We start from the raw sequence: 22232 nt of genomic DNA on the forward strand, positions 1-22232 counted from the left end.
ATGAATGGAATCCTAGATTGTGAAGTGATGGCTGTTAACATATTTTGTAGGTCAAGCATGGTTGTCAGAATAGCCTCCGTGGTTGGCAGACCATTTTCTGTGCAGGAACATCTCTCATAGCATTGTTCTTGATCGATTAAATTATCTGACACAGCAGTTTTTGGTTCCTCTTTGAATTTTGAATTTTTTAAAATTGATCTTTGTCTTGTGGATTGATTTGATGATTCCATTGGCTTTGCTTGAGGAGCACGATGCAATACTCCAGGTGTTGAAAGTTCAATGGTCGGTGGAGGTTTAGGTTTTATTTCTCTTCGAAGGGCGTGGCTAGCACACATGGCGTGAGGGAGCAATTCCACTGAGCTCCTGTCCTTGATCCTAGCAATGATCCTCTTGCAGACACACTTGGGCATTTATTCCTAAAACCACGCATACCGTAAGCTACAGGAACCTCCTCAGAGTCTGCTGGTGCTTCTCCCGAAGAAAATCAGAGCACGTAAGCAGAGAAAACCCCCCTTGAAGACGTCTCCCCCCCAACCTCCAAGATGGCACCGCGCACCCATGGGGCCGGATCAGGCATGCACGGTCCCCGCTGGAGGCGCTACACCCTCCGCCAATGCTGAACTTGCTGAGTAACCTGGACTGCTGCCCTGCCAATCGTGCCTCCTTCGGCGGCAAACATAAGGAAACTATGTGCGGTCTGCCTGACTGCATATGAAGGGGAAGACTGGGGCCTCTGCGGGCAGCCGGACGTCATTGGAGACTGCGACACGCTCTGGGACCAGCCCGAACATCACAGCGCCACGGGTGATCCTTGGGGAGACCGGAGTTTGCTCCAGGCTAAGCGGCCCCTATTTGAGCATTCATTGGCAGGATCGGGACCCCCAACCCGGGTGACACGTGGGGAGAGACGTGGCCCCCCGAGCTGGGACCAGGAGAAGAGGAACCTGCCTTGATCGGTGGTCCATCGGTGGGAGCCGCGGAGGGTGACGCGTGGACTCATCTACCCATCCGCCCATCAAGGCCCCTTGCGTCAAGTGGTGAAGTGAACCCTGCAGGCGGCATCACCCGACACAGCAAGGTGAGGCAAACCTGCTCATCCCCGAGGCAATTGCCGCAGGCCCAGCGCAAGGGAACCCGGGGCCCGCCCCGAGTTGTATGAAGGTGCCTCCTTCACACGCATATCTCCCCCAGCCTTACCGAGACGACCCAGCACGGCAACCAGCTGCTGCACTAGAGGACGCAGTCTCCACCGACACCCCAGTCCGGGGCCATGCCTGCTGCCACGGACACTCATACGCTCGGGAATACAGGCCGGGCTTACCATCCCCACTAACTCTGCCAAAATCAATCTCCTCTTCACCCCTGGGGTTCCGGCCAACTTTGCCTGCAGAATGGACTTACACCATTGGGGTCCTGCTACAAACCACGGGGCCGCACCTTGTCGGCTGGACCACCTGGGCACCTATTGGCATTGGGGATCCTAACCTGCACAGAGCCGCCAAGACCCCATTGGTCAATGAACACACCGCTGCGATCGAAGCAGACCAGCACCAACACAATGGTACGTGGCATACTAACTGCTCCCACACAGGACCGAGGCAGGTCAAGCACGAACCAACCACCATATTGCACTACGCCGGCTGCTGCTATGCGGACCCGTTTTTCCATCCCATAGGGCCTGGACTCCATCACAGGGTGCCCCGACCCACAAGAGACTGATCCACACAAGTGCTCCCTCCTACCCAGTGTCAAACAGAACCTCCCAGGTAGCAAACACGTTCTAACCCTGAAGTCCGCCTCGACCCGAGTACATGATATGGACCCCCCACACTACAGAGCTGGACCTGTGGGTTGCTTTGGTCAGGTCACCTGAGCCTCTAATATATGGTGACAGGGAGGGGGCTGGGCAGAGTCACTACCTCGAGAATGCTTGCACAACCCCACTCGAAGCGAGAAAGAGAAACCCCCCACGCGCAACAAGAGAGCCGTAAGCTCATCCACATATTATATCCACTGGCAGAGGACTGCGAGCTGGGGTCTGCATCTTCACACACCCCTATTGACTACCCTTGGGAAACACAGCCACTGTACAACCCGTATAACTGTCCAGGGACAGAAACAGGTGTCATGGGGAAGCAGCCCCTGCATATTTGCGAACAACGCAAAGTCAACGCTCCTACTGACGATTGGGGCCGGCTCTGCTGAACATCCAATGCACATCTTTGCTCGCATTGCATCACAACGTTACTGGAACCCACCTGAAACCTCTGTAATAAAGCAGGCAACTCAGTTGAAGATGTCTCCCTCCAAGAACAAACCTAAATCATCCATCATGGACTCTTTCGCAATCACTAGGCCTAAGCAGCAGTCACAACATAAGGCCGCCGCCGCCGACATTGAACCAGCCGTTTCTACCGACAATCCTAAAGACACACAAGTGCTGCAAGCTATCACAGCACTATGAACATTCATTGTTACCAAAATTGATGAGGTCAAGTCGGACATGCAACTATGGCGCCAAGATGCTCGCAACTTGGCTGAAAGGGTGACTGCAACAGAGGCTAGTCTACAGGAAACCACCAAGACTACCTCAGACTTGCAAACCAGAGTCCAAAAACTGGAGATGAGGGTGGCACAGCTAGAGGCACGATCGGAAGACGCGGAAAGGCGTGCCCGCCGCAACAATATACGCATACTCAGAATTCCGGAAGACATGGACGGGTCGGACCCAACTGAATTTGTGGAATCTATGCTGCAACAGGAGATCGGCGCCGGCAAACTCTCCCAAGGATTCTCAGTGGAACGGGCCCACAGGTCCCTACAAAAGAGGCCCCCACCAGGGTGTAACGCTCACCTTGTATCCACAGGGACACCACCCGACTGGTCTGGAGCGCTTCTGGTACGGATTCACCTCCCCAGGTTCCTTGCGCTGCTGTGAGCCTATTCTGGAAGAAAGGAGTTCAGTTTTAGCCACAATCACCTTGTCTCGGGGGCCCGACTCCCAAGTGTTCCCCTTGCGACCCCCTTGGAGCCTCCCTCACCTTGTATTTCGATAAGATGCGCTCTCCGTACTGCCGTTCTGTGCAGGGGCGCATCGTGGCTGGCCACCTTTCCGCCGAGTTACTTCACTGGTGTGGGCCTGGGAGTCCAGGCTGGCTGCGACTCCACTCTTGAGGTAAGTCTTTTGTTTTTAAAAGACTGAATGTTCGCGATTGTTGTTGCCCTGTTGACCTTCTCCTTCTCTCGTTGATGCAGAAGGGGTGATGAAGACATCGAGCTGATGGAGAGGGCAGTGCTCGAGAAGGTAAGAGAAAGCGCGAATCGCGGCACTATGAGCGTCTTTTGAATAAGGCTAACCTGTGCTGTTCTCCCTTGCAGGTCGCTGAGAAGTTCCTGGGAGAAATGCAGCCAGCTGGAAACAGAGCGTAGAATGGAAAATGTCCGGCCGGCGGTTGAATTTCCAGAAAAGCTTTGTTAAGTAACCGGGTCTGGAGGTGATGGAATCGGAAGACGAACGCTTGCTAATTGTCCTCTTCTTGTCTCTTCTCTCTAGGATGTTGCTTGTGGAAGAAGACAAGTTCCAGAGAAGGTTCCGGAGTGATGGAGGAACTGGATGCGGAACAGGTAAGGAGGAATACAGTGTTGTTCTTCTCCCTGAAGATGCAGGCCAAGGATGCTGCAAGCAGGTCTTGGTGAACGTCACACTGCGAGTGCAGAACAACGCGAAGTGCGTGCCTCAGCTCGGGTGTGGCTTAAATAGTCATCAGGTATCCCAGGTGCCACCAGGGCGGAGCACGCCCTGGATGCTAGACTGCATGATGCAGTTCCACGTTGATCCTTGTGGGGGCAGCCATGTTGGTCCATTTCCCAATGGAAACTCCACCTGCAATATGAGCCTGGCGCCAAAGGCGCCAGGACTGGCTCCAGGACAGCCGAGAGGGGCATGATTGGGCCCTTGGGGCCTTGCAGCAATACTGTGGTGAGGGCCAGAGGGCCCGAGTTCCCAGGCCATGGGTTATAGTCGTGACACAGGGTCATATCCATGCCCGGTGATAGCTAAGATTCTAAACTTCCGTGATAGGGAGACGATACTGAGATTCTCGAGAGAAGGAGGAGAGATCAAGAGAAATGACTCCAAGATTGTTATGTACCCGGATTACACCCCTGCTGTACAACGTGCAAGGAATTCCTTCGTACTGATGAAAGCGAGGTTACGAAAACCTAACCTCAAATACATGCTGCTCTATCCTTCACACCTCAAGGTGCTCTACAAGGGAAAAGTGATTTATTTGGAGACCCCAGCCGCAACGAACATGTGGCTAGAACACAACCTAGCCGGCGATCAGGAACCAGCACCACAATCTGAAACTAGATGAGAAGACAACAAGGCCCACCGGAAGCGACAGGAGGTACTGTAAAGATGCAAAACGCCAATAACCAAGGCCGCCCATGGCTGCAATATCATCAGTTGCAAACATGGACGGGACGCATGCAACTTGCTATCACCCACCCCATTGAAACTCGTGCAGGCCGGTTGCCAGCACATTACCTGCATCAAATGACCCGGACGGGCCGAGACGGTGCGGGAGCCCCCGAGCGCTGCCGGTTGGAAGCAGCTGCTGTGGGCAGTTTAAGGTTTTTAAGTTTGGTTTTCTCGATCATTAGATCGAAAGCTAATGTAGTTTTGATGTCTCCATACTGCAATACCTTGAAACAGGGAGGACTGGGGATGGGGGCAGGCTGGTTGGGCTTAGAACCCCGACCAACGAGATGTCCCTATTTCCTGCGCATTGCTGCAGTTACCTGTGATGTGGTACAGACAGCTTGGAAACTTCCCCCTACGCTGCTATGGCTACACAAATCAATGTGATGACATGGAATGTGCGGGGTTGGGCACTTACCTCTGCAGGAACAGAATTAAATCCTACCTACTCAGAAAGAAGGTCAGCATAAATTTACTCCAGGAGACCCACTGCACCGGGGAGTCCCTAGCCAAATTGCAAGAACACTGGGGTGGACAGGGGTTCGGAGCGGCCTACTCTAGATACGCCAGGGGGGTGTTCACCTGGATCAACCCCAACTCCCTTTTCAATTGACAAAGTTCGAAGGTGACCCAGAGGGCAGATTTGTGATACTGTGGGGGTGTGTTGAGCAAACAGAATTATGCATTGTGAACTCATATCTCCCTAATAGCAACATCCCAGCTCACCTGAACTCAATGTACACCAAAATTGCCCCATGCAGAAGTGCCCTTTTTATCTGGGGAGGAGACTTTAATTGCGTGATCAATTCAGAAATAGATAGATCAACAACCCCCCCCCCAAACGGCCCGACGATGGCCACAGCTGCTCTTAACACCATGGTGGACCGTCTAGACTTCACAGATATCTGGCGGGAGCTACACCCCGGTGAGAGGGGCTATTCCTACTTCTCATCCACTCTTGGCCTCTATACCAGGTTAGATAATATCTTCATTGGTAGGGAACATCTACCCCACATGGAAAAAGCGCAATACTCAGGGAGATCTATCTCAGACCATTCTCCTCTGGTGGTTGAGTGGAACATCTCTGGCCCTAGACCCCCTATCCCAATTTGGAGAATGGCCACAGAAGCCCTGAAAGACCCAGTATTTCGAAGTGATCTACAAGACTCCCTGCAGAACTATATTGAGGTAAGCACGGGCAGTGTAGACCACATAAGCACGATACGGGACACCCTTAAAGTGGTGATGCGGGGAGAAATCATAGCGAAAGCAGGGGGCATCAGAAAGCTACTACAGACAGAGCTGGAACGCCGGGAGAGAGATGTCGAAAGGCTAGAGTCCACTACTCAGGGCGCACAGCAAGGGGAAGACAAACTCAGACTACTCAGAGACCAATGTAAAGAGGCCTGGAATAGGCTTGCTAAATTTGACTACACCACTAGAACCACCAGGGCGCACACGGAAGCAGACAAACCCGGTCGCCTACCAGCATGGCTCTGCAAGAAGTAGCACCCTAGACATTTAACCACTGAATTGAATGACGAAGACGGCAACCCACACCGGTCTCAACAAGGCATCAATGACACCTTTAAACATTTCTTCACCCAACTATACTCTCATGATTTCTCGGTCCCCTTGGAAACAATCACAGATACACTGGACGAAATAGGACTACCCACACTATCTCCCGCACACAGAGAAACCCTAGACGCAGACATCACCACGGAGGACATAAGAGGCCATTAGATCCCTAGCCACATCCAAAGCCCCCGGCAGTGACAGACTACCCCCAGAATTGTATAAAGCTTATGAGCCAACTCTAACACCACTCCTGCATAAGGTCTTCCAGGAGGCATTTTACCGAAGGATCTTGCCAGACAGCATGCGAGAAACTCTTCTGGTCCCGATGCTTAAACCCAATAAACCCACAAACATGTGTGACTCCTATCGCCCTCTCGCAATGCTTAATTACGATGTTAAGATATTAACCCCAATCCTAGCTAAGAGGCTCTCTAGACTAATAGGCGAGGTAGTACACACTGATCAGTGCGGCTTTGTGCCAGGGCGCAACACCACTGCGAACCTCTGCAGGTGCCAGCACGTCATAGATCAAACTAACCTAAACAGAGGCTCCCATGCGCTGCTATCCCTAGATGCCATAAAGGCATTTGATTCCATTTATTGGGAATGGCTGATGGCGGTCCTTGAGCGCTTCGGCTTTGGGCAGAGGTTCATTAGATGAGTCAAAATGCTCTTCGCTAACCCAAGAGCACGAGTGAAGTCCGGGAGGTATATATCTGCAATGTGGGACATACGTAGGGGCACCAGGCAGGGATGCCCGTTATCTCCCATGCTTTATATACTAGGACTAGAGCCGATCGCCATCTTCTTTAGGAAGCAGTTCTTCGATGCAGGCATACAACTTAGAAGGGTAAACCACATAATCTCCCTATACACGGATGATGTCCTCCTATATGTTAGAGACCCACACCTCAATGTGCCAACCATGCTGGAAGTCCTAGATAATTATGCTAAAGTCTCTGGTATACAGTTCAGCAGGAAAAAGTCCTGACTGTTCCCATTAGCAGACCTGAGGGGCAAAAACGAGGAAGATCTACCCTCGGTAGGAATACAGTGGCATTTTACCCCGTCCGCTACCTCGGGTTAATATAATGCATACCCTGGGAACTGATGCACGAATATAATACTAAGGGAGCACTCCCCGCCCTGCGTAAGTCAATGGGCTTCTGGTCTAGGCTCCCCCTATCGATGATGGGCAGAGCTTCAATTATTAAAATGATTGTCCTCCCCAGATTTCTCTACGGTTCCAAAACATACACTACTACATCAACACCCCCTTTTCCGCTTGCTAGAGATCATATTCCGAGAGTTCTTGTGGGGGAAGGGCAGACATAAGATTGCACTATCCACGCTAACCCTTCCATACAGGCTAGGGGGAATCCAACTCCCAAACCTAGAGAAGTACTATTTAGCAGCTCAACTTGGCTTTGTAGCTAAGTGGTTGGCCGACGAAGTCTCACCCGAGACTGCCCTGCTCCAACATGCTATTGCTCCAATAAGACTAAAAGAACTCATCTGGACACCTCAACACCTACTGGGCAGAGCACCCTTACTAGCAACCTTGGGCAGAAAGATATGGCATAGAGCTAAGACACTTTTGCACCTAGAACACCCATACTCCCCGGACATTCCATTAGTCTCCGATCTCTACCAACACTGACCTAGAAACAATCAGGCTCTGGGAGAGGAAGGGAGTTTACACCTGGGGAGACTTATTCGATGACGGCACTTTTCGTGAATTCACCTCATTACAAGCCGAAGATGGCATACCTAACGGCATACCTAAGGGCCAAATGGGAGACCTGGCCCGAGGAACCCGAACCATGCCCCCCTACTCACATTGCTATACAATCTAGGAGACGCTTGGAAGCCAGTGTCCCAAATATATGGTCATTTACGTGATGTCCCTAACCCCCGCAGCTCTGAATTGAAATCCAGCTGGGAAACAGACCTCGGTTCAGTAACAACTGATAAGGAGTGGGACAGAGCACTTGCATTCCCCAAGGAAGTGTCCAGGAACTCTAGGTTCCGACTGATTCAACTAAATGTACTCTACCGCTCATATGTAACTCCACACAGGATGGCGAAGTTCAACGGCCAAACCTGCCCTAACTGCACATGGTGTAACGCTGACAAGGCGGATCTTATACATATGTTCTGGGAATGCAGAAAGGCACGACGACTTTGGACAGAAGTTGAACAGATCTGCAGGAGAGCAGGAGTGTCCCGATATGCCTTGACCCCCAGTGAATGCCTCTTGGGAATTTACCCCAGATTAGCTAAATCCAAACACATAGCGAAACTCATGGATATTGCGTGCCTGTTAACCAAAAGGACCATTGCAATGGCCTGGAAATGACCTAATGGCCCACAATATAACACATGGTATGGGGAGATGGAACGCTGGGTGGGCACCGAAACTAAAGCTTGGGAGGACAGTGTTGCCAAATCGGCGGATGAATCTAGTGTGACACTCGATGCCTGGAAGGAGTCGACGTGGAGTATGTTTCACCCCTCGGACGACAAACCCCCATGAACACAACTGCAGAGTTGCCACTGGAACTCATCAACCGTGACGTCTCCCACAGAGGGACACCCCCTGGGTCCCGATTGAGACCCCCCTCCGTCCTCCTCCCTCCCTTTTTCCCCCTCCCTTTGTCAATTGCACATTCCTCTACTGGTGAAATGTCCATCCTAAGCCAATTGATTAAGCACAAGGATACAGTTAAATGTTATTAATGTTGTTTGGTTCTTTTTTTCTTTTTCCTTCTTTTTGCTCCCTCTTCTGTTTCCTTGCTACATGTTCTGGTTCCTCTTATACAACAGATTGCAAGCTTAGTATCAACTGCAAACTAATAGTGAAATGCTACTGTTGTAACCTTGGAAAAATGGCAATAAAGAAATTTGAAAATAAAAAATAGGTTTTATTTCTCTTCTGTTTTCGACGTTCCGCTGGGGTACTTCGCTCTCCTTTTCATTTAGCATTATGTCAAACACTTCTCTCATTTTTCCTTGATTTTCCATTAATGTTTCGATTTCTTGTATGTCTAGGGAGAGTCTGACCATTCTTGGGGTTTGTTGGATAATAGCCGGATAGGACGGTGCTTTAGATTGGGTTCGTTTTTCATGCATTGACTGCCATCTTCTTTTAGCAAGTAGCGCTTTGTCTTTCTGTGATATACTAAGTGTCGGAGTCTGTTGAATGTATTTCATAGGGTTATACAGTTTGACATTGTCAATGGAGGAAATCTTCATCAATGGCGTCATGGGACTTTGAATCGGTTCTAATCGATCTCGTAAAGGCATATTGAGGCTTTGGTCAAGTTGTACAACTGCCTGGCAAGTTGAAATTTCAGTCATGGTTTTTGGATGATTACCAGCAGATTTCTTTTCATTACTATAAATGATATCTATGTCGGTTTCTTCATGTTTTGTTGATTGCTTGAAGTTCGCTGTCGGAAGTGTCCGTTCAAGTTTCATTCCAGATACATTTTCTGTATTATCCTAAGAATCTTGCTTTTTCCTTGGAGGTAAGTCTTTGATTTCTTGTGAGCATAGCATTTGTGGTGGTTCTTTTTTTATGTATGAATTCAACAGTGGGCGATTGTTGTTCATTGGCCATCGTGTTATTTAAAGAATGCCCTAACTTTAATAAGGGAGTCACAGTCTTTAAACAGGACTTTGAACAGTGTCTTGTTTGTGGCCCCACCTGTAAATTAACTGCCGTTTTAAGTGATTTCTGTTATGAAGAGGCTGGCGCAGTCAGGTAAGCAATGTAACAGTATTTATTTGAGTTACATATAAGGGAAGGAGACCCCCTGCACTCAGAGGCTCCTCTCCTTCAACACTTTCCTCCAACTGACCAACTTGGAACATTATCCACAAGATGCAAACAGAACATTCCATGACATCACATAGGACTGAGACATCATCGTATAGGAAAACAAGGAAGGCTCCCTGCTACTCATAAGACATCACAACACATCTCCCTTTCCCATCATCAACATTTTTTTTCTTTTTATTTAACTTACCCTATGAGCTTAAATCTTTAATTCAAATGAAAATCACACGTACTATTTCCAACCAACCAAGACACACCAACTATCAACATGACACTACAGCAACAACTCCCATGACGTTCCACACATCTATACATGGGCTCTCCTCACAGTGACAATTCTATCTTTGTTCCACACTTGCCCTCCGGTTACACGTACGGCCCCTTTCATGACTGCCACGACTCTGACAGGATCCGAATAAAGAGATTCTCCTTTCCTCTTGACAATTCCCTTCCTTATCCTGACCCAATCTCCACACTCCACGCGCAATTCTTTCTTCCCTCTCTTACGATTTTCGCGCATGACCCATTCGGACTTCTTCTTCACCAATGACTTTCTCACTTCATCAATGACTAGATCCGTTTCTCTACTCCTACCAAGCCATGGCGGACATGCCACGGAATATGGCTTCCTGCCCCTCATAAGCTCGAACGGGCATAGACCTGTTGTCGCATGTGGCGCCATCCTCAAAGCCCACATCCTACTTTGTATCATGGCTACTTTATCCTGACCACACTCCTCACCCATCCGAATACTCTCCATCACACACCTATTCATCCTTTCAACTACCCCGTTAGATTCGGGATGGTACAATGAAGTTCTTTTGTGGTCAACTCCACACTTCCTTAAATAGCTGGTAAAGTCACCACCTATGAACTGGGGACCGTTGTCCGTCAATACACTTTCCGGTAGGCCTTCATTGGCAAAAATCTCCTGCAATATCTTTATCATACTCTCTCCGGTGATGTTTCTCACCACCTTAAAATGCACCCATCTGGAAAACAGGTCTACAACCAGAACAATGAATTTTCCACGTCCGTAACCTAACTCCACAGGACCTAGAATATCCATAGCTATCTCGCTCCATATCCTTGATGGGAGGCCCACATCCATCAATGGCTGCTTCTTAGCCACAGCTCCCTTTCCACTCTTGATGCAAAATTGACAATTAGCTAAGTAATTCTCAATCTCCCTATCAAATCCAGACCACCAATATTCTTGTCTCAACACCCCTTTGGTTTTGGTAATACCAATGTGACCACAATGCGCTAACTCTATCACCTTTTTCCTCAACCCTATCGGGACTACTGCTCTTCCCCACCTGAATAAAATTCCATCCATGACAGACAACTCATCTTTCACTTCCCAAAATGGCTTCACCCCCTCTGCCAGATCCACTTTATTCGGCCATGCCGTTGACATCACATATGGAATTACCCTGCTCATGATTTCATCTTTCCTCACCTCATCCAACCACTCCTGTTTGGACACAATACCGTCGGTATTGATAAACACTAATTCCATTTCTTCACTGTCCACAACATCAGAGTCAGCTACTCTCACCCTTGACAAATAATCCGCGAATATGTTATCCTTTCCTGGAATGACCTCCATCTTAAAACAATGTGTCTGCATCCTGGTGACCCAACCTGCCACCCTGCGGGAAACTTTATCTAGGCCCTTACTTTCGAATATAGCCTTAAGAGGTTTGTGATCTGTGCGGATTACAAATTCTACTCCCCACACAAAATTCCTGAATCGTTCTACAGCCCAGAAGCACGCCAATGCCTCCTTTTCGATAACTGAATATCTCATCTCTGCTCCCTTTAGGCCTCTCGATGCATGTGCTATCACCTCTTCAGATCCATCATCCTGCTTCTGGGATAATACCGCCCCAAGTCCATACTCACTGGCATCTACAGTAATGATAGACAGTCTTCTTGTGTCAAAACATCCTAAAGGGCGGGCTAAGTTTATATCTTCCTTTATTCTGTTAAATTCCAAATCACACTGACTATTCCACTCAAAATCAACACCTTTCCTCAGAACTTTTCTCATCTCTTGCACTTTGTCAGCATAATTTACCACAAATTTTTGATAAAACTCCGTCATTCCGAGAAAAGACCTCAATTCACTCTTATTACAAGGTCTCTCCACACTCTTTATGGCATTTATCATCTCCTCTTTGGGTCTAATGCCATCCCCCGATACTTCATGTCCCAAATAGTCCACATTTGTCACAGCAAATTTGCACTTCTCTTCTCTCAGCGTGATGCCCCTGTCTTTAAATATCTTCAACACTTTGTATAGGTTCCCATCATGCTCCTCCAAAGTCACTCCACTCACCAAAACATCATCTTGAAAACAGAATACGCCCTTCACTCCTCTCAAAAGGCGATCCATTATTTTCTGAAACACAGAGGAGGCAGATGCCAACCCAAAAGGCATTCTCCTGAATTGGAACACTCCCTCATGCGTCACAAACGCTGTAACTTTTCTGCATGTCTCCTCTAACTCCACCTGATGATAGGCCGAGGTCATATCTAGTTTGGAGAAATACTTCCCACCACCTACCATGGTCAGTAACTCACCCATGTTGGGTAGCGGGTGCCTGTCCACCAACACGCATTTATTCAACTCCCGCATATCCACACACAACCTTATGTCCCCTGAACTTTTCTTCACTATTACGACCGGGGAAACCCATTCAACACCCCCAGCCCTCTCGATCACCCCTGACTTTAACAATTTCTGCAATTCTTGTTTGACACTGTCTCGCAGGGCAAAAGGCACCGGTCTGAGTTTGGCTACGGTGGGCACACTACCGCTTTTTAGCAATATTTGATGTTGGAAACCCTTTATCCTTCCCAAAGTCTCATCAAACACTTCACTAAACTCTCTCACGTACTTGCAGGACCTCGTGGATGCTTCTGCTACTTGTAAAACTTGCTCGGGGTGGTTGGGGTCTAGTCTGATTCCTAAATTCTTCTGCTCTCTCCATCCCAATAAGGATTGTCCCTTTTTTGTTACATACACTTTCCCATCACAACTGTGACCTTTAAATTCAAATCTACTCCACACATATCCTAGTAAATCAATTTTATCTTGGTTGTAGCGTCCCGGATTTATGTCAGGTTCGGACAATGTTGATACCTTCCCCTTCATCTCGCCTTCATAAACACTCCTGGACACTAACGTAACTTTTGACCCTGAATCTGCCATCATTGACACCTTATACCCATTCACTGTCACCACGGCATAGGGACGCTCACAATCATCCGTGTTTCCACCACTGGCTACAACATTAACTGTGTTCACAATAACATTTGTCAATGCCAATGCAGTATCTTCTTCTGATGATTCTCCATCATCCTCATCATCTACCAACAGGATCTTCCTTTGCCCCGTTTGGCCAAACTGATAGTTCTTGCAACAGGTGGCAATATGTCCTCTCCTTTTGCATTTATTGCATACAGCCCTTCGCCCTGGACACACTACAGAGGATGCAAAGTGCGTCGCACTGGCACATCGATAACACAATCTCTCGCCCTTTTTTTCCTCTCTCTTTTCGCTTCTCTGTGCCGACACTTGGTTTCTCTTCTCTTCTGCGCTGTTCCTTTCCTTCTGCTTGTTTCTTCCTTTCCTTTTGTTCTTCCCTTCACTCACATTCAGCACCTCCTGCCTGTTTTCCTTAGAGTCACTTCCTTCAGTCTTGGAGAGCTTGGCAACACATGCCAACGAGTGCTCCACACGCTTGGCCAAGTCCAATACTTCATCCAAATTTGGCTCGTCTTTCAGCCAAAGTTCCTCACGTATTTTATTTGAGTGGCAATGCGTCATGAATTGATCGCGGATATGTTCATCAAAACTTCCTTGAAATTTGCATGTCAGGGCAAGGTGACGGAGAGCGGTGACGTAGTCTTCAACAGATTCCCCGTGAGTCTGGATCCGCATGCGGAAATTATACCGCTCCAAAATTGTACTTCTTTTGGGGTTGAAATGCTTATCTAACTTGAGCAGAGCCGATTCAAATTCATTCAAGTCATCTCCGCTTCCATCCCCTGCCAACTGAGGAAGTGTCTCGAAAATCCTCTGTCCCTCATAACCCAGGAAGTGCAATAGCAATGCCACTTTTCTTTCACTAGAATATGCTGTTCCTCCAGCTGCCCTCATATAGTGCATAAATCCTTTTCGCCACTGGGGCCAAGCAATCTTCGCCGCACCTGGAGTGGGCATGAAAATGGGCGGCCCAGATATGCCAGGTAATGCTGCCATGCCTTTGTATGAGAGTATGCTTCTTCTAGCTCAAATGTTGCAGGGTTTGCTGCACCAGTCCAACAAGGCGTGTATCTTCAGTGACAGTTCACTTCTGGGACTTAACGCAGTAAGAGATCATTCTATGGATGTCCAAAATCAACTGCAGGCTCACATAGACTTACTCCCTTACCCCTGGTATGTTTCTGCACTGCGAGTGCAGTCTTCAATCCAATTCTCATGCTCCTCTTTTAGGTGTTTTACGGTACCTCACTTCCCTCCCACGCAGGTTGTTTGCTAGGGGAACTACGGTAATGAAGTCCGGCGTCTTCCCCACCTCACATCCCTCCCACGCAGATCAGCTGCTGCTTCCGTCGTCTTCCACACACTGGTGAGCGGGTGTGCGGGCTGGGATCGGCTGGGGCGCTAACCGGGGCTAAAGGCACTTACTTGCACTCGCGTCGCAGGGACGCAGCGGTCGCTCTACGCTACGACAGCGGAGCGACCTTCCCTGAGGCCGTGATCACAGGACGGCTGCTCGGCGCACTACTTGGAAGCGGAGCAGTCCTCCTTGAGCTTTCCCCCACGGCCTTTTCGGTCGTTTCTTCGGCGGGCCGGAATAGGACTCAGCGTCGGCCGTTCTGTGTGGCGGGCCGCTCAACGCCAAGGGGGGGGCGGAGCAGCGCACTGGCTGTCGCTTTCTTCTCCGGCGGCGCCTTCACTTCTCCCCGCTGGAGCTCCTACTTCACGGAGCACTTCCGAACTCCGTCCTCCAGGCTGCTCAGAGGAGGCACGGATGGAGCAGATGTCGGGAGCGATGCGATCACCTGCTGCAGGCCGCGACTCGACGCTGGCAGATGCTGGGGGTCTCCTTTGACCTGTCTGCGGGGACCTCCATCATCCCATCCTCGTCGCCATTGTTATGAAGAGGCTGGCGCAGTCAGGTAAGCAATGTAACAGTATTTATTTGAGTTACATATAAGGGAAGGAGACCCCCTGCACTCAGAGGCTCCTCTCCTTCAACACTTTCCTCCAACTGACCAACTTGGAACATTATCCACAAGATGCAAACAGAACATTCCATGACATCACATAGGACTGAGACATCATCGTATAGGAAAACAAGGAAGGCTCCCTGCTACTCATAAGACATCACAACAATTTCGTCTTTACCATCCTGAGGAGTTTGAATCTATCGCCAGGCAAGTCACGTCTGGTGAGAGGCACTTGCTAGATATGACACCAGGATGATAATGACAATCGCTGGAGTAATATCTTAGAATGCATCCACTTATAGCTCTCCCAGTTATATTGGTTGTAAGTATTTTGACAGGGTCAAAGGTATAAAACCTGCAGTCCCCTGACAAAAATCTCTGTTGGGAGTTAGAGTCAGAATACAAACAAAACAGTGCAACTCAGGGTGAAAGGCCTCTGCCCGCAGTCCCCCTGACAAGAATGACTGTTAGAGAGACACAATCCGACTCTTAATAATCCACTCGCTACCAGAGTGCCAGTGTAGTACCTGTGAATCTATAAGTTCAAATCTGGATGGTATCAGTATTGGAGGACTTGCAGTGATAATTCGTCAATGGTAGCTGAGCAGATGAAATTGAAACAATAGAAACTCTGAAGAGGGAGATCTGATCTGGTCGAACCTTTGTTTAAAGAAAATCCCTGCTCGCTCGCTGCTCCACATCTACAAGAAATCCCCTCACATTAAAAATATCAGTAGGGAGGCTGGAATTAGCAGTCACAGTGAGGGGGCGTGGCATGCACTGTTTCATGGGCACTCCGGAAGTCCTTGCGGTAAAGTGTTGTGCCTTCAACACAGCGCCCACACGCCAAACAGCAAAACAGCAGCCAAAGCCCTTTCGCAGCCGGGCTTACGCCGCAAGGGCGCTCAGCTGTTGTTTAAATAGTCCACTGACGCCGACGTCGTCCACAACACGTTGCAGGGATTTAATTAAAGGGGCAGTAGTATGTCCTTTCCCTTTACAGCAATTCCGGCGATTTACCAGTGGAGCTAAAACCTCTTCTGTTCATAGCGCTCAGAGCGCAGTATACAGCTTCTCTGGGAGACACACAGCAGTAGTGTACAATTATACCTTTCCTCATCAAACAAACCTTGACAGCTTTCCACGCCCCTTTAGGGCGGTATATCCGGTCCCTATGATGTCATATCTGGGGCGTGGCCCCCTCCTGTTTCCCCCGGAAGTTCTGTCTGGGCAAAATCCTGTCCCGGAAGTGATGTAGGTGTGTTTAACAGGCCCTGGGTCCTTAGCGGGGGTGTCCCACCGGATGTGACAACATGGTGGCTATCGGGAAGGTCCCCCCAAGGGTTGGGGCCCCAAGGGGACTTCCTCCGGATGCCCCCCAAAGAACCAGAAAGGTGGAACAGGGTTTTGAAGGGTGGGGCGTGGCGTGCAGGGTGTATATATACAGATAAGTATTGGGGGATGTACAAGCCGTTCCTGAAGCCCTGGAAAAAAAAACGAAAACTCAAAAACCCTCAATACCAGGAATTATGAAGCGCTACAGCTACTACTCTAAGGACAATACAGCTGCTGAGGATTTGAAAACCCTTCAAAAATATTACAGCCCTGAAAGTCCGCCGGCACCGACGCTATCCATCGATGGGGACCCTGATGGCGCTGCGGCTAGGGGTGCATTATGTGAGCATTTTGATATGTTGAATCTTGGGAGTGGGAAACAGCCGGGTGTCATCGACTCCGGTGTAGATGACGCCTACACCGATGCAGACTATGTGGATATGGATGAGGCTGTTAAGGCTCTGAAGGAGACCCCATATGAAGATCTGAATGTTTTAGAGCAACTGTTTCCAGAGGCCGCAATAACCTCGACGTTAGACACAGCATCCGATGAAGACAAGCTGTTCATGGACGTTACTAGCTCCTCTATGCTGGAAGATGTTGGTTCTGAAACGTTTGCTATGGTAAGTAATGAAGTATGACGATGTGGGTGTTTGTGTGTGTGAAAAAACCTGTGAAAACACATGCTCAAGAGCTAAACTTCTTTCTTTTTTGAATTGCAGAAAACGCCAGATAACCATAACGGAACTGTGGGCCTGAACAACTCGTTTAACGCCGTCAATTATTATTGCGTGTGCTGTTCAAAAAGGATCGAAAGTTCAACATTCCCAGTCGGTGATAAGTGTAAGAAATGCGATACTTTGAAACGTTTTGAAAGTTCTGATGAGGAAGATGATGATAATATAACCCTTTTGGAGACTGAAACGGCTCAAGCGTTTGCGGCGGCGGTTGTGAAAACGTGTTTGAAGCGGGACTATTACCGTTGGTGTGAAGGGCATAAATACGGATACCCGCAACAGGATGCTCATGATTGTTTACTCCGAATGATCAATCTGTAGCAATACGGGCGATATGTCAGATGTTGAAGTCATATAACGTTTATCAGATGCTTAAAAGGCTTTATAAAACCATGGGTATGCGTGTACATGCAAGTGTGGGGGGCCTGCTAACAAAAACAATCTTGGAAATTCAAACGTGTCACAAGCCTGAGAAAAAAATGAAATCTTTACGCCTGGCAGGCCCCGTGATTTTTAGAAACCATATAACCCGTTTAATGCAGAGAGACTTTTCTAACCTGTACAGGCTGAGGAGTAACCCGCAGAGGTGTCCGGTTCCGCAAAAGCTTGTTTTTAAAAAAGATGAAAACACAATAATACTGGTCCTTATATGTGTACCGTTGTTTCTAGGGTAACATTTCTGGAGGTAAAACCGGACGTGTGGAGCGCTATCTGATGCCTGTACGGCTGTGTGGGGAAAAACTTTTATATGCTATGCGGAAGGCGAGAATAGCGGTAAACAGCCCACCCCAGCTGTGGCATTTTGATGTACCAAGATTTCAAGATGCACGGATGTGTCAAAGTATAATTTGTAGCACCATCAAGATGTCGGCGTGTGATGAATACGGTTCTGTATTCCGATACAGCTGGGGCTCTTTATATATGGGCCCTAGAACCGTTTTGAAGCACCACGTGGCTGAAATGTATGCAAGATTCCTACGCCTTAAAGGTCTTGTTTTACAGGCCTCTGAACTATCCGAACTATTAAATGCTACAAGTTCCTGGTGTCTACAGAGTTACAGGCGGGGTACCCACGTTGATGTGTATAGCCTGTTATATGATGCATCCAATGAAATATCAGGGGTGGTAACTGTTTGACACCCCGTACATGTATACCAAACCGTATAAAGAAAAATTAAATAAAACGTCATATACCAACCCTGCGTCTGCTTATTTTTTTGTAGTGCATCAATGGCTAACAACACACGTTCAAGATTGCATGAATGCTATTATGATAAATCTGGTGTTGGGAGTTATGGGGGTGTTGATGCGCTTTATCGAAAATTACAGCGTGATAAACACCCCATCATGCGTGGAGCTATTAAGACATGGCTATCCGGCCAGGAGACGTATACCCTTCATAAAAATGCTAGAAAATGTTTTAAAAAAAGAATGACCATTGTCGCGTCGGAAGGTACGCAGTGGCAGGCGGACCTGGCGGATGTTTCTAACCTTGAAAAGCAGAACGATGATGCGCTGTACATTCTGACGGTGATAGATGTTTTATCAAAATATGCATTTGCAGAGGCCTTGCGGGATAAGACTGGTTCAAGAGTGGCGGCGGCCTTCAAACATATCTTCAGCAAGGGTCGCGTACATGTAAAATTACAAACTGATGCCGGTAAGGAATTTCTGAATGGGCCCCTGCAAAACATTCTAAAGCACCACGGCGTGCATCATTTTATAACCCACACGGAAGTTAAAGCGGCGGTTGTTGAACGTTTTAATAGAACCCTAAAATCTAAACTATGGAGATATTTCACAGCCTATAATACACAACGCTATGTGGATATATTACAGCCTTTTATCGATGTGTATAATGACGGCTACCACCAGTCTATTAAAATGCCTCCCCGGGCTGTAACCTTTGAAAACTCATTATCAGCGTGGCGAAACCTGTATGCTGTGCGGCTATCGGAGAAGATCAAGAAAGCACCCTTCCGCGTAGGGGACCACGTCCGAGTATCCAAGTTAAAAGGGGTCTTTACAAAAGGCTACCAACAGTCCTTTACTGACGAAACGTTCATAGTGGCAAAAGCATCTGTGAAAGAGGGGGTATACATATATCAGCTGAATGATTATGCTGGTGAAGTTGTAAGCGGTAATTTCTACACAGAGGAGTTACAAAAGGTGATCGACGATCCCCAGCGTCTTTATAGGGTTGAGAAAAGTATTCAAAGTAAAGGTAAGGGGTCTAAGAAACAGAACCTGGTAAAATGGCACGGATGGTCTGAGAAATTCAACAGTTGGGTCAACGCGGCCTCTCTAGAGGATCTAAAAAGCAGAGACGATCCCTGAGAAGAAGAAGAAGATGGAAAACACCGGCTTTTATATCACCTTGCCCAGTAACGCCTGTTTAGATATATTCCCCAAAAACGAAATATCGGATTATTCTGTTAAGCTGGCTAAACCCGTTAATTAACAAGGTCCGTGGGAAGCGGGCTTGATGGAGATTCAGTACCCCCATACCTGGGACACCCTGGACAAAAGAGATTCCTGGTATACCATCAGACGTGGAGAACCTGCTGAATTGATAAATGTGGGTTTTCCTCACGGCTTCTACCCCACAATGCAGGCGCTGCTAGATACTATCAACAAATCAATCGCGAGTCTGGAGCGCTATGCAGATATACACCTGTGTCTAAATAACTCACGCCGTAAAGTATTTGTAAGATCACCCGATCTTACCGTGGAGTTTATATGTAGCGGGAAACTTTCGATGGTGTTGGGGAACGTTCAGCATATAAAAAATAATACTAAAAATACGGACAAAACACGTGCAGATATTGATGGTGGATTTTACAGCCTCATGATCTACAGCGATATAGTAGAATACCAAAGGGTTGGTGACTCATACGCCCCCCTGATGCGGACCGGACAAGTCAAGGGCGAAAATAACGGCATTGTTAATATACAATACATGAAGCCTGATTATATTCCTGTTTCTAAGTGTCATTTTGATACCATCAACATCCAGATAAGGGACGATCAGGGAGATCTGGTCTCATTTAAATACGGGAAGGTCCTGGTGAAATTACACCTGCGCCCTAGACGCGAGAGAGACAATTAGAACATGGTAATCATGAAGAATTACGGGGAGCCGCACGCTTATAGGGATTATTACCGCAGACAGGCCGGTTATGGAAATCAGCCCTACTTCCAAGGTGCGCCTCTGATGTATGGTGAGGGGCTAGGAAGTATTTTTAGAAGTCTTTTTCGGAGAGCCATGCCCTTCCTGCGCAAAGGGTTTGAATTAGCCAAGCCGCATATAAAAACAGCTGCTACAAACATTGCTAAGGATGTGGTGTCTACTGCAACAACCTCCATCGCAAATCATTTCAACCAACCAGCACAAGAGGGCTCTGGTCTGGTTTACGTGGGTAAAAGCCCTCAAAAAGAAAAATGCGAGCTTCGCGGCGGCGGTGGCCTCCGAAGCCGCATAAAAAACGAAGAACAACAACCAAAGCTGCTCAGAAGAGAAAACGCACGTCAAAGAACAGACGGGTCAAGCGAAATAAAAACAGACCCGGCATCAATATTTTCTAAAAGATGGCCTTTATCCACTGTGCCTTGGGGGAATGTGTGAAATCGGAACTAGATCTGTTTGTCGTGCCCCCGACACAGACACGCATCGAAAACAGTTTTTTCATGGAAGTTGCGCCCCTAGCGGCACTATCACCATTAGCCCCCATCGAGTTTTACATATCGGGCTCAACAGAGATGTACCTGGATTTGAATGACACCTTGCTCTACCTAACCTGCAGAATAACAAAAGAGGATGGGACGGCTATCGGTGCAGCGGCGAAGGTGGCCACGATTGCCTATCCGGTGGCCACCCTTTTCAACCAGGTGGACATCACTCTAGGTGATCGCATGATTACACAGAGCGACAATATGTATGCCTATAGAGCGTATATTGAAAGCATTCTGAACTACAGCAATAACACTTTGGACACCCAGCTGACTGCGGGGCTTTTTTATAAGGACACGGCGGGGCATATGGAGGATTATGCTCTAAATGGAAACAACAAGGGCTTTATAAAGAGATCAGCGTATGCGACAGGTAGCAGAAACTTTGATTTACTAGGGCGTCTACACTCGGATCTGTTTTTCCAGGAGAAGCTGATGGTGAAGGGTGTTGATCTGAAAATTAAACTCTCGCGTAATAAAGATGCTTTCTGTTTGAACAGTGATGATGCCGAAGCCTACAAACTGGTAATAGTATCAGCAAGTTTATTCATTAAAAGGGTCAACGTGTCACCGATGGTCAGACTCGCGCATGCTGATGCTCTACAAGTATCTAACTTGAAATACCCTGTGGAGAGGACCTCCTTGAAAATCTTCAGTGTACCAGCGGGCAGCCGTGTCGCCAGTCAAGATAACTTATTCTTGGGACAGCTACCTAAAATAATCGTTATTGGCTTTGTGGATTAACACCGCTTTTTCAGGGGATTACGCAAGCAATCCTTTTCATTTTAAACATTACAACATTAACTAAGCCGCCCTTTTTAAGGATGGGGTCATCATCCCCGCCAAAGCCTACAGCCCTAGTTTTCAACAGAAAAATACAATTAGGGAGTATCTGGGACTAGTCTCCATCAGCGGCAAGCACATGCGCGATAAAGGATTTGTGATACCACGTGACGACTATGATGGTGGCTACACCTTGCTGGCTTTTGATTTGAGACCCGATAATGCATCATCAGGACATTATAATCTGATTAGGAATGGTAATTTACGACTTGAGGTCCGGTTTGCTGCAAATTTACCAAGTACTGTGAATCTCATTATTATGGCCCTATTTGACTCTGTCATAGAACTCAACAACCAGCGACAGGTGCTGTACGATATGTAATGGATACCTATCAGATCATGCGTTTCCTGCGAAAAGACAAACATGCTGTGAAAACATTTTGAGGCGTATATTCGTGTGATAACATTCCACGGGGTATACCGGGGGAACTGCCCA

This window comes from Ambystoma mexicanum, chromosome 4p (genome assembly GCF_040938575.1).
Source record: "Ambystoma mexicanum isolate Mex_15411 chromosome 4p, UKY_AmexF1_1, whole genome shotgun sequence".
Taxonomy (NCBI): Eukaryota; Metazoa; Chordata; class Amphibia; order Caudata; family Ambystomatidae; genus Ambystoma; species Ambystoma mexicanum.